The 12,767-nt window shown below is 38.7% G+C and overlaps 1 long non-coding RNA gene across 1 annotated transcript; it reads left to right on the top strand.

The window, feature by feature from the left end:
- Positions 1-778: 778 nt before the first annotated feature.
- On the top strand, positions 779-12,446 carry LOC140696072 (uncharacterized). The gene is made up of 3 exons (XR_012072071.1): positions 779-1,141; positions 2,566-2,610; positions 12,096-12,446. It is a non-coding gene; the product is annotated as an uncharacterized lncRNA (long non-coding RNA).
- Positions 12,447-12,767: the final 321 nt, after the last annotated feature.

Raw genomic sequence — 12,767 nt, 5'->3', positions numbered from 1 at the left:
CTTATGAGGTTAAAATTGAGGGTTCCCCAATAAATAGTATCTCTGTTTTCCTCAAGTGGCATAGGTCTTCATGTGTTTGGTTGCAATTTTTTTCCTTTAAAATTTAAAACATTTTCTACCACTTGCCTAAAACGAATGCTTTTAATGTAAGGCCAGGGATAGAATGAAACCATGTCACATGGATTCAGGTGACTTCTCAATTCTTGGAATTCTAGGTGCAATACTTGTGTTAACCAGAACGTAAGCTCCCAAATGGATTATAAGTATTTTATGGGGAAAAATAAAGTTTTGCTTGTCATATGGAGTACCTGAAAATTTAGGGGAAGAACTGTAATTCCAAAAGATGCTTTATATCAACTAAGTATTTCTAGCTGTGTGTCTAGATCGCAAGCTGTCTACCTAGGAGCAGAAGGTGTTTTAATGAGCTCAATCTCAGCCTTAGGAAAGGCAGGCCGGGGAGTAGACTAGGACCACACCCTGTGGAAAAGCCTGAGAACAGCCTCAAAAAGCACAAGAAAGATCTGTGAGTGAAGCTTGGGCAGGGTGCAGAACAGAATTTCCTGTGCTGTTTTATGGCTTTGTCTGTTCTTGCAGACTGTGACCTCAGGGCTCTGCAGCCTCCTTCCTGAATCTGTCAAGTGGAGGAATGCAACTCCAGGACGTGGAGACAGCCTAGGCTATGCACTATAAAACTCACAGATCCTTTGCTTTAGGTGTGGTTAAAAGAACAAAATTATTGTAATTACTAGGCGTTACTTTAGTCACTCTGCATCACATCTTCCCCTAAATGTGCACCCAGGATCTGCACGTCTGTTACCAAGAAAAGAAGGTGACTGCAGGAATAGGAAAAGACTTCTGCTGAATGCTGAATTTTACAGTTTTCCAGAGCCTGTCTTAATAATGACCTGCAAAGCTACAATTTGGCAATATGAGCTGGCGGCCTAGCCTACCGTCACCATATCTTGGATTATCGAAGTGTCTCCCCACATGCCCAAACCTGCCGCATTCTCTCTCTGCTTTCTTCCCTGCTTCATCAACATTACCCAAGTCTTTCAACCACCTGGGTCTCCATGTGCACCGCCCAATACAGCAGCCATGAGCCAGCGTGGCCACTGAGCATGAGAAATGAAGCCAGTCTGAAGTAAGTGCAAAAATACACACTGGATTTCCAAGACTTAGTATGAAAAAAAAAAAGTAAAATAGTTCATTAATGATTTTTCATATTGCTTTCAGGTTGAAATGATAGTGTTTTGGACAAATTGACTTACTTAAAACATATGATTTTTTTTTAGCTTCACCTGTTTCTTTTTACTGTTTTTGTGGCTACCAGAAAGTTTAAAAATCACAAATGTGGTTTGCCTTTGTGGCTCACTTTATATTTCTATTCTATAGTGATCGAAATAGTTTCCAGTCCTTTGCATTAGCAAACTCTATTTAAGAAAAAACATCTCCTTAGACAATAGCCTCTAAAAATATTTAATTTGTTCTGTAGATATCAGATAGTTTCAAATGGATCATCAACTGAATTCTGCATTTTCAACTTTTTAAAAAAGTGAATTTATGTATCCAAAACAAAGCCGATTATACTGGAAATTCAAATCTGTTAAACTGTAGGACAGGTAAAGGGACAAGCTATAGCAATACAGAGGCATTAGTAAAGGCAGTGGTACTAATCCTTTTTGTGTGTGTCATGGAACTATGCTGTTCACTGAACAAATATTTATCACGTGCCTACTCTGTTCAAAACTATGCAAGGCTTTAGAAATATAGCTGATAAATCTGAGAAAAGTTTTAGACTCTCCCCCCAGAAAAATGCATATATATACATACTTAATAAATTTGCATTCAATTTTAGGCTCTTGTGAATCTTCTGAATCCTATCCATGAGTCATAAATTAATTTATAAATTTGAGGAAAGAGCATGGACTTCAGGGCCAGACAGGTCTGGGTTTGAATGCTGGCTCCATTAGTTACTGGGGTGACCTTGGCTGTAATTTATCTTCTGTGAGTCCTGGTTTCCTCATCTATAGGATGGGGAGATTTGAAACAAATAGTGGGGTAAAAGAAGGATTACCAGTGCAGTATATAAAGGCCTTCCTTGCATAGTCCTTCCTAAGTACCTAACTAAGCAGATGCTTAATAGATCATAACTATTATTTCTCATCTTGCCTTATGTGAGGAAGTGGCTCAAAAGGGTAAGTTAAAGGGTGGATTCTTTCTGTGTGAATCTTTCCTTCTGTGTCAAGTTCTTAAATTATGTAGTAGACCTAGAGGCTAGTTGCTGAAACAAAATCAGAGTTTGGTTCGCCAACCAAGCCATGACCTTTCAAATAAGTTGTCCAAAAATGGTATGTGAGTGGTCTGGGGTAATATGACTCTACAGAACTGAGAACACATCTGCCCACACCTTGAGCGATACTATGTGGTATGTGCATACGTTTTTCTGTGGTTTGAAAACAATTTGTGTCTGCAGATCTTACAGATGGGATTCTATTTGGGGTGTTTATTTCATTTGTTTGTTTTTTTCGAAAACTGTCATGATTGATATATATATATTTCTTACAGGCAGTCTGAAGACAATCTCCAACAGGCTCCAGCCAACTTTGGGATGTAAGTAGCCTTAAATGAGTAAGAACTTGAGCTAAGAAGCCAAATGCCTTGCTATTCCTATACTGCTTGTCTTTCAAATTCCACACTCTGGAATGATCCATCCTCCAAACCATTAAGTGAAAGGTGGAGTGACTCACCAACTACCAGGCGGTGAGGGCAAATCAGCCTTGTCATAATTTTACAGACTCCTCTTTCCACTCACGAAAACACGTTATGCATGGTATTTACGTACATCTGTGTTGCTGGGCATTTTCCAAATGCCTCTTGGAGAACATTAAACAGGAAATTGATGCCACAGGGCAAATATTCATTCTTCCCATCCTCTCTCACAAAAACAAGTACAGATTTGCTGTGGCTAGACTGACTTCCTGCAGTGTGCTGTTGCTTATTCGATTTTACACTAGATGGGAAAAAAAAGCAAAAACACATTCTCTGTTTCAATTTAGATCATGTTGAAAATGGCTAAAATGCATAAACAAAAAAGTTTCCCTCATGAGAGCATTGAATATAGAATTCAATGCTTTATAAAATCACAGATTTCAAAGGTTAATGGTTGTTCTTCATGCCTGCTGATGAAAGTCAATTTGTATCACATTAGACACATCAAATTTGGTTTAAACAGCATGTGCTCTAGTTTTCAAATGGAAAAACTTTAAGCATTTGGCCACTGCAGCTTTTCATGTAAGTAGAGTATTTCTAACGTGTTACAGTGGGCTTTGGTTAGTGGCCTCCTCAGCATCCATTTCTCCCTGTTCACTTCCTTGTCAACCCAGAAACTGTTCAGAAATTTATGAGGCTCTGGAAAAACTTAATCTGCTTTTAGCCCCAGGAGTAGAGGATGTGACTTAGGTTAAATTATTCCGTGCAGACTCCCTCCTGGCCACAGAGATTTGTTCAAAAGGGGCATGTAACCTAAACTTATCCAATGAAAGTGAATCTTGAGGCTTTTGCTGGGGAAAAGTCATCCTCTTTTTCCTGGTGGACAAGAACACTGATGCAATTGGGGTCATAATGGAGACTAGCCTTGACATAAAGCAAATACTATGGAGGGCAGAATAGAGAAACTGAAATTAACTAGGCCCCAGCTGTCATCACTTTACTGCTTGATCCAGCTTTGCCTGAAGATTTATCTCTAGACCATTTAGTAATATAAGCCATTAAACTCCCATGTTGTTTAAACCAGCTTGATTCAAGTTTTCTGTAATTTGCAAACAATGCTTCTGAAGTGCCATACCTACCTGTTAGAAAACATTTATAAGAGAAAGAGAAGAGGCTAAAGAGAAAATCTAATGGGCTACTTTTAAGGTGAATTTCATAACCAATTTAGAAGAGCAAGATCAATAATGAATAGAAGAGTGACTGCTGCTGAGAACAGGATGAGGGAAAAATATCTCAGAGTGATGAGTAACCACCACGGTAATGTTGGGTAGAAGACAAGTCAATCCATGTTCCTTTCCCTGGGGAGCAGCAGGAAGGGGTACCCTGAGGATAATGCCTTCTCCATCAGCTCCCAGATTGAACTACTTAGCAACAGATGCAGTTTGCAACTATCAAAGTCATTTGATCTCCATCCTCTCAGTTGGTCCTTACTACCTTCCTCTGAACAATTATATTTTATTATTATGTCCCATTTTTATAGATGGAAAAACCAAGGTCCAGAGACTCCAAGTTCTATGTATAATAAACAAGAAGTAGAGAACGGACTCAGCTCAGACTTTTTAAACATACATCATCCTTTAAAGTTGTCCTTGAATGAGGCCTGGAGGTATTTGACATCTGGCTTCATCCTTAATGTTTTCTTCAGCCCTTCACCAAAATTAGCCAGACTTTATTTTGTCCACTTGGTCACCATGATTTCCTTCAGTAGTACTTCATCTTTTGATAATATCCCCTCCTGACCTTCCAGACACCATCAACACTTTTATTTTCTCAGTCCTTTTAAGACAACAAAGGGCACAGAATGGGCTTGCTGAATGAATGCACACTTAGATGTGAAATACTGATAATAACTTTAAGTGTTAATCCTATCTCTGGACATAAGCACTTTATAAGTGGGCACTTGGAGAGATTTTGATTTCCACTATAAAAGTTAATCTCTCAGTATGAATTTCAGGCTGTGTGGTGGCAAATTGGAGGCAAAATATTTAGGATAGGGGCCCTTCCTGGTAATCTTGCTACATAGACTGCTCTTCCTTCACCTACTCACAAGGCTTCACTCTGCTCCAGCCCAGTTATTATGGATACATCTTGCTCCTATACAGAAATATTCTTTTGCCAGCCTAACATGGGCTCAATCACTCCCAAAGTAGTTCTCTACATCTCAAAGCTTTACTCAGCTTCCTGTATGACGGCACGACACATCACCCAGGTCCTCCAAGAACCTGGTGTGTGGAGTCAACAAAGGCACCGTGTTATTTAGGCTCTTCCAAGTGGCAAAGTGCACAGGCCTATTTGGGATGCTTAAGGAGATGGAAATTATTAGATAGATAGATGGGGGGAACCACGGAGCTATCAAATGCAACTTTTAGCCAGCCAGGTCTCACGGAGTACAGCGTGCAGTGAGGGCTTCTGACACACTCATAATACAAGAGCTCTAGTCATCTGGACGTTGCCTCAGGCTTATTTGTTTATCCTCGCTTTAGTAAGTCTACTATTATTATGACTCAGCCACTCTCTGTCTTCATTTATTTTCTGTTCTTTCTGACTAACTTTTCCCCACTTCTTGGCTTCTCCTACCACAGTGCTTCTGTTTCAAGACTCCAAATGGCATGCCTCTGGGTCTCTGTTGCTGTCTTCTGTAGTCTGCTTTTTGTCTCCATTCAAGGCTCCGAGAGAGGATCTGTTTGAGTCCGTTGGTCACTGTCTAGTCCTGACCATCTATTTTGCCTCAGTTCTCAAGGCAGCCCCCTCCTTGAGTTCCCTGTGGACCAGGCTCAACCCCTGGTTTAATCAGTCATGTGCCCCTAAGCCTGGCAACTCCTGACAGGTCCCCGGGACACTGAAGAGTCCACCTGGGAGATTTCCTTCTCTGCTCATTTTGGCAACAATCCTTTTCCAACCAAAACCAAAATAAAAAGTAAAACTAGACTAGCCAGAGCAGAATGACAGGTCACTGTATATTCAGTGGCAATTTGGAAGAAAAGGAAAGTACACAAGAGGGTTAGGGTACTAAGCACTGAAAGCAACATGTGAAAAATAAGGTAGCACGACTGACGAGGCTACTAAAAAACATGGTCTCATTTAATGGAGACATTAAAGGAGAGTTCTGTTCCAAATGCACCTTAAGGACAAGATAACTGAGAATCACAATGGTAGTTCACAGAATCATGGAATACAAGAGCTAGAGAGTACATGGCAGGTACATTGTCCAGCCTTCTCCTTTCATAATTGGGGAAAACCCATAGAAGTTAATCGATCAATTAATTCACACAATTCATGGTGGGACCCTGACTCCTGTGTGATGACCAGTAAGCCATCAGTCTATATTTCTGAGCTAGGAATGGATTTTCCTTCCTTAAAATGGGGTAGATCACATTTAATGCTCAAAGAACTGTACTGATTGTCCCAGTGAATGTAGACAAGGGCAGACAAGAAAGTTGAGACATAGTTTTTTTTAAGTATTTACACAAGATAATGTCTGTGTTTTCTACAAGGGTACAGGGCATAGTGAGGTGTAACAGAAAAAAGCAAAAAAGTAAGAGTTTGGAATCTCAGATTCAAGTCTCATTCCTGCCACCAACCAGCTGGGTGTGCCTGGACTACTGTCAACTTTCCTGGCCTCAGGTTCTTCATCTGCCTAAGGAAAAATTAGGCCAGATGACTGCTTAGGTCCCATGTACCTATGACTGCTCTGGCTCTGCCTGGAGTGTCACTGGCAGTGATAGCACCCACATTTTGGAGTTAAGTTCAGTGGACCAGGAGTACCACACAAGCTGATTGCCAGTCAACTACATTGAGAATTTAATTAAGATGTTCTCAGAACTATCTAAAGGCAAGTGGACGATGAAATGGATTTGGCCTTTCACGAAATCTTGGCTTAGATTTGTTGCCATCTCCAAAAGTACTGAGAAAGGCATTTAAAATCATAACATTGCACAAAGGGGAAAAAAAGAAGTATTTCTATAGTGTACCATATATGGAGATGTTTAAAGATTTAAGCATTTTTTTCTTTCTAGTAAGCTGAAAATGGAAGAGACATGACAATTATCCAGGACACAGAGTGGCATTTTAATACACTCTTTTAGTAATACATTTTGATGGATATAAAACTAAAAATGAGTTATGTAGACAGAAAGGTCTCCTGCTTGGAAGTCATACTCTGAGATAGCCAATAAATCTTTAGGCCACTGGCAGAGCCACTACAGATGGTTATACCCTGAACAACTCTAAGGGGTGCCATTCTCATGGAACCTATGTGGGTGATGCCCTCTGGAGTTGTACACTGCACAAGTCACAAAATGGTCCATAGTTGGTGGGGGCAAGGAGAGTACAGCTCAGTGGTAGAGTGCATGCTTAGCATTCACAAGGTCCTGGGTTCAATCCCCAGTAGGTCTATTAAAAATAAGTTTAATTAGTTAATTAATTTAATTGCCTCCCCCATACTAAAAAATCAATAAAAAATGGTCCATAGTGAACCTAACCATAGAAATACTAGTGATATCTTTCAGAATACCATGTGTGCTAAATGATACTTCAGCAGCCTGCCTGTCTTACTAGCTCTTCTTGTACTTTAGAACAAGCAACTATTCAATATAACAAGCATATCACAAAATTATTTCAACTGGACAAAGAAAACATATTTTCATTTACATAACCAACTTTCAGTCACTATCACATCCAGTTACAGTGAATAGTCAGTACCAAGAACTGCCTGGATTTTAATATCAACTTTGGCACCTACTACTAGTTATGTGAGCTTGGAATGGTATTTAACCTCCGTGTATCAGTTTCCACATATATAAAATGGGGCAATAATAGCTGTAGGGTTTTTATAAGAATTGAATTAAACATGTTCATGTTTTAAAGAACAGTGCCAGGCACATACTAGGCATTATGTATAAATTTGTTAAGTACATAAGTCAGAAGGAGGGGGAAGTTATAGCTCAGTGATAAAGTACTTGTTTAGCATGCACGAGGTCCTGAGTTCAATCACCAGTACCTTCATTAAAATAAATAAATTAAATAAATAAATAAATAAACAAACAAACAAACAAACCTGATTACTTCCCCCCTCAAAAAAAAAGCAGAAAAATAAGAATTAAAAAGAATTTTTTTTAAAAGTAAAAAAATAAATACAAGTAGCTATTTATTATCATTTACTGACTATTTCAGCATATTCTGTTTGTTAAACCAAGTGTTGTATCACCCATAGTACTTTCAGTTATACATTCAACTAAAATTTTACTAAGACAATAATTAAAGCTGAGAGAAAAATAATATATTGAGAGTTGTCTAAACCTCTCCTTCTCCAAAATAGATTAGACACAAAAAATATGCATTAAAGAACTACATTCTTAGCAATAAAGTGTTATTTAAGATTTTAAAACAAATGTGTAAGTTCAGTATTTTAGACATAAATGGATTGTCAAACAAGGTTAAAAAAGATAACTTGATGAATACCTTCTTGTAAATTTAATTTCTTCTTCCCAAATTATAAATATAAATTGTTTTCATAAGCTGACAATGGCCCATTTTATTATGAAACAATATAAATTCAGATAAGATGATTTGCTCCACTAATTTGAATTTATTACATATAGCATAATAGCAGAAGGAAGGAAATACCATTAACACTCATCAGTTGTTTGTATTTTTCTTTGTTCCTTTCTATACCAAGTCCATTTGCCTGTCCTTTTTTTGCATACTGGTTGAAAAAAAGAGATGCTTAACAAGCCTCAGTCATCTGTCCTCTTTCCTTATCCCACCACACAGTCCCTCTGGGAGACATTTTTATCCATTCAGTAAATACTCATTGAACACTTTCCACATGCCAAGCACTGTTCCAGGTGCTGGGACACAGTGATGAACAAGACAGCCTAAGACCCCAGTCCTCAAAGAACTTAATTCCAGTTAGGAATAAATATGTAAACCAATAAAAAAACAAAATAATTCCAGACCTTTTGGAGTCAGGGAAGTTCCCCCTAAGGATATTTGAACTGATAGAAGAATGATAAGGAAGTATGAGCCATCCAGTGAGCTGAAGGCACCAGGGGCAGCACCTGCTAAAGCCCTGATGTGGGAGACAGCTTATCATAATTGAAGAAGCAAAAGGAGGCCAGTGGGATTAATTCCCATGGGATTAATGAGCAGAGACCCAAGAGGTAGGCAGGAGTTTGCTTTGTAAGGTCTGTGGACTATAGTGAGGAGTTTAAGATTTTATTCTAAGTGCAACAAGAAGCCTTTGAAGATTTTAACCAGAGGCAGCACATGTTCTGTCCTAACTCTATGTTACTTTGGTTGCTTAGTGGAGAGTCAATTATGGAGAGGCAAGAACAGGAGGAGAGAGACCCATTAGTAGGTTCTTGTAGTAGGCAAAGCAAGAAAGGATGGTGGCTTAGACTCGGATGATGGCGATGGCAATGGAGTAAAGTAGATGGATTCAAGATGTATTTTGGAAGTAGCACTTATAAACTTGCCAATGGATTAGATGCAAAGGATAAGGGGAAGGGAATAATCTAGAGTGACTGAGATCCTGATTTTTCAAGTTAAGCAATTGGGCATATGAGAGAGAATCATATTTAGGACAGAATTCAAGAGGTCGTTTATGTACATTTAGTTTGCAGTGTCTATTTGGAATTCAACTGGAAATGTCAGTTGTGTAATTGGATACACAAGTCTGAAGCTTGGGTCAGTTATAGATCTGGGAGATACCAACACATAGGAACACTTAAAGCCAGAAGACAATTAAGGAGAGAGAATTGAAAATTAGGCCCTGCGACAGTCCAACTTCCAGATTTCAGGCAGAGGAGAAAGAGCCAGCTGTAAACACTGAGACTAGTTCAGTGGTTTAGGAAGAAAATGAGGACAATGTGATGTTTCTGAAGTCCAGAGCATAAGCTGAGTCAAAAAGGAGAATGTTCTTATGAATGCTGTTAACAAGTCAAGTAAAATGAGAATGAAGAAAAATCCATTTGATTTGGCAATGTGGAGATTTTTGGTGATTTTGACAAAATCAATTTTAGTGGAGTCCTAGAGATTGAAGCCAGAATAGAGTGGGTTGAGGTTGAGGGATTCAATATAATTCCAGTAAAAATTCAAATAGAATATTTCTTAAAAATTGACAAACTGATTCTAAAATGCATATAGAAAAGCAAAGGGACAAGAATAACCAAATTACTCTTAACGAACAATGGAGGATTTTTCATATTAGATATCAAGACTTGTTAAAAATCTAAAATAGTTATGGAACATTGATATATGGACATGCATGGCAGTGCATGGCAGGTTATTCAATGAGTATAATGACTGGTTATCCATATGGAAAGAGCAAAACTGAATCTCTACCTCACATCAGTCCGAAATACCGACTACAGGTGGTTTGAGAATACAAAATAGGCAAAATTTTTTAACTTCTAGGATAAAATTTTTTGAAATTTTGTAACCTTAGGGTAAAGAAGAATTTCTTAAATTAAGATATATAAAGTTCTAAGCAATAAATACTGATATATTTGACTACAATAAAACCAAGAACATTTGTTTCTCAAAAGACACCATTTAGAAAGTAAAAACTCTAAACCACAAACTAGAATAGGAGATGTTTGCAACAACTACAATATAACCAACAAAGGATCAGCATCCAGGATATCTCAAGATCTCCTACCAATCAATATTAAAAGACAAGTGACTTGATAGAAAAAGCAAAGAACATACAAAGAAATTTCACAGTAGAAAAATCCTCAATGGCAAATAGACATAGGAAAAGATGTCCAGCCTTTTAAATAATTTGAAAAATAGAAATTAAGATGATAATTGGAAAATATTTTACATCTGCTAGATTGACAAAATAGGAAGTCAGGCAATACCAGGTATTGGAAAGGATACAGTCAACAGAATTTCTTAAAAATACTGCTGCAAATTCAAATCGATACAACCAACTTGAAAAACTATTAGCATTGTTTTATAAAATTGCACAACCTCGTAGCCCAGCAATTCCATCCCTGATGTATATGCTAATGAAGTGGGTGCCGTGTTCATTACCTCACTGTTCATAACAGTAAAAATGAGAAACAACACAGATATCCATGGACCCGAAAATGGATTAATAAATTATAGGATATTCTCATAATGCATTACATTTAAGCGTAAATGCATTGCAATTAAGAATGAACTGCAGCTACATGAAACAGTAAGGAAAAATCAAGTTCCATACATAGAATATGATACCATTTTTGTAAAGCTCAAAAAACAAGAAAGCCATACATATTGTTTGGGAACACGCTATCCAAGACCCATTCTAAAGTATGATTGTGGGCCCATGTCAACACAGGGCTTCTCTAAGGAGCAGGAAGTTTGAACAGCCTGCAGCTGGGGAACTGAGGAATAAACTTTTTGTTCTGGGACTTCTCACTGAATGTCTCCAGGAAGTTCACATACACACATACACACACACATACACACACACACACTCCCTGCCCAGGTCTGACCCAGAGGTGGGGGTGAGGAATGAACACAGTGAGAACATAGAATCTGAATCTGACTTTGTGGTTGGTTCCTCTTCTCAGATGCTAAAGTCTTTTTTGTCCTGTAGGACAGAAACTTGCCTTATATCCTATCTTGTGTATTCCTACTCTGTGGCCCTTTGGAATAAACTGATTTATTGGCTCTTGTAAGGCTTTTGTCATTTTGAGTCAGTCTTTTACTGTCTCAAAAAGCCAAATTTTTGCGAATCAGAAGGGCTTGCCCTCAGGCTATTTTGTCTCCCTAGGGACTTAAGAAACTATTTTGAAATTCAAAAATCTAGGCTATGACCTCTTTGTTCTATGCTGTACCAAATACTCCCCTTCCCTAGGACAATAAGTCTTAGATTTAAGGTCTACTCTTAATGGCAAGGAGGGTGAAAAAAAACCTAAACACTGAAAAATACAATAAGCGATATTCAAAAATAATATTTGGCTCTTCTCCTTAGCATGGGATTCCCTGCCCTTCAGGCCACAGGGTCCCTTTCTATCATTCCAGTTGCTCTGCCCAATGCTCTACCAATACATTTTGCATTCCAACTACAACTGATTTCATCCTTGAAATTCCCAAGAGTATAGAGCACTTTGATGGCATCATGCCTTTGCAAAAGCAGTTTACTTTTACCTGAAATACCCTCCCTTTAAGGCTGCCTCCTCATTTTCTAAGATAAACTCTTAAACTGGAGATTAGGCAATTTTCTGTCAGTGTCAAACTCACCTTTCCCTACCCTCTTTTGTGATGCTGGGGTTGGGACGAAGCAAATTAGCCTTTTCTTAGCCAGCGGAATTCCTTTTGGTTTCTGTCAATAGGGGCCGCTACAGGGAGACCGGAAGGAGTCAGGAGGTTGAAGGGGCTTGTTCTTTCCTATTTGCTTGCTGTTCCTGTGAAGTCAGCCAGCAATGAGCCTTCATCCTGACAACAGCAGTTGTTTCCATCTCCAGTTTCATTGAGCACCCCTAGAAGAACCAGCTTCACCCTACCTTCCTCAGAAACACCAGCGCCAGCCAGCCGTATCTCCTCCTCTAAGGTCTGGGTCCCATCTCTGCGAGGTACCTCACCTAGCTTCTGAATTCTTATAACCCCAATCTCTTCCCTTTGTTTGCTCAGACCTAGGAGGTGGTAGTTACTTCCTGAAGTTGCTATCTCTGTGAAACCTCAGTGTTCCCTTTTTGCATTTTCAGTTCTCCAAGACCTGATTAACTAATTTCTTGTATTAAATTTTCTCTGTTGAAATTCTTAATATGCTTTTGTTTTCATGACTAATATTTGTCCTCTGTTAAGTGAGAGGTAGCAGACCATGCCATCCCAAAATATGCCATTTTGACAGAAGGATTATTTTGAGCTGAAGGCATTTGAGAAGAAACAGATACAAGAAAAACTCTCTGCCCTCCCACTATTTGCCTTGAAAGCAAGACATAAATTTGTAAAGGTATTCCCCTCCCCTCTCTACTGGGAAGGACAGAAGTTAATCACCCCAGAGA

Source organism: Vicugna pacos, chromosome 1 (assembly GCF_048564905.1).
Source record: "Vicugna pacos chromosome 1, VicPac4, whole genome shotgun sequence".
In the NCBI taxonomy this organism is placed as follows: domain Eukaryota; kingdom Metazoa; phylum Chordata; class Mammalia; order Artiodactyla; family Camelidae; genus Vicugna; species Vicugna pacos.
This window is presented reverse-complemented; position numbering and strand designations above follow the sequence as displayed.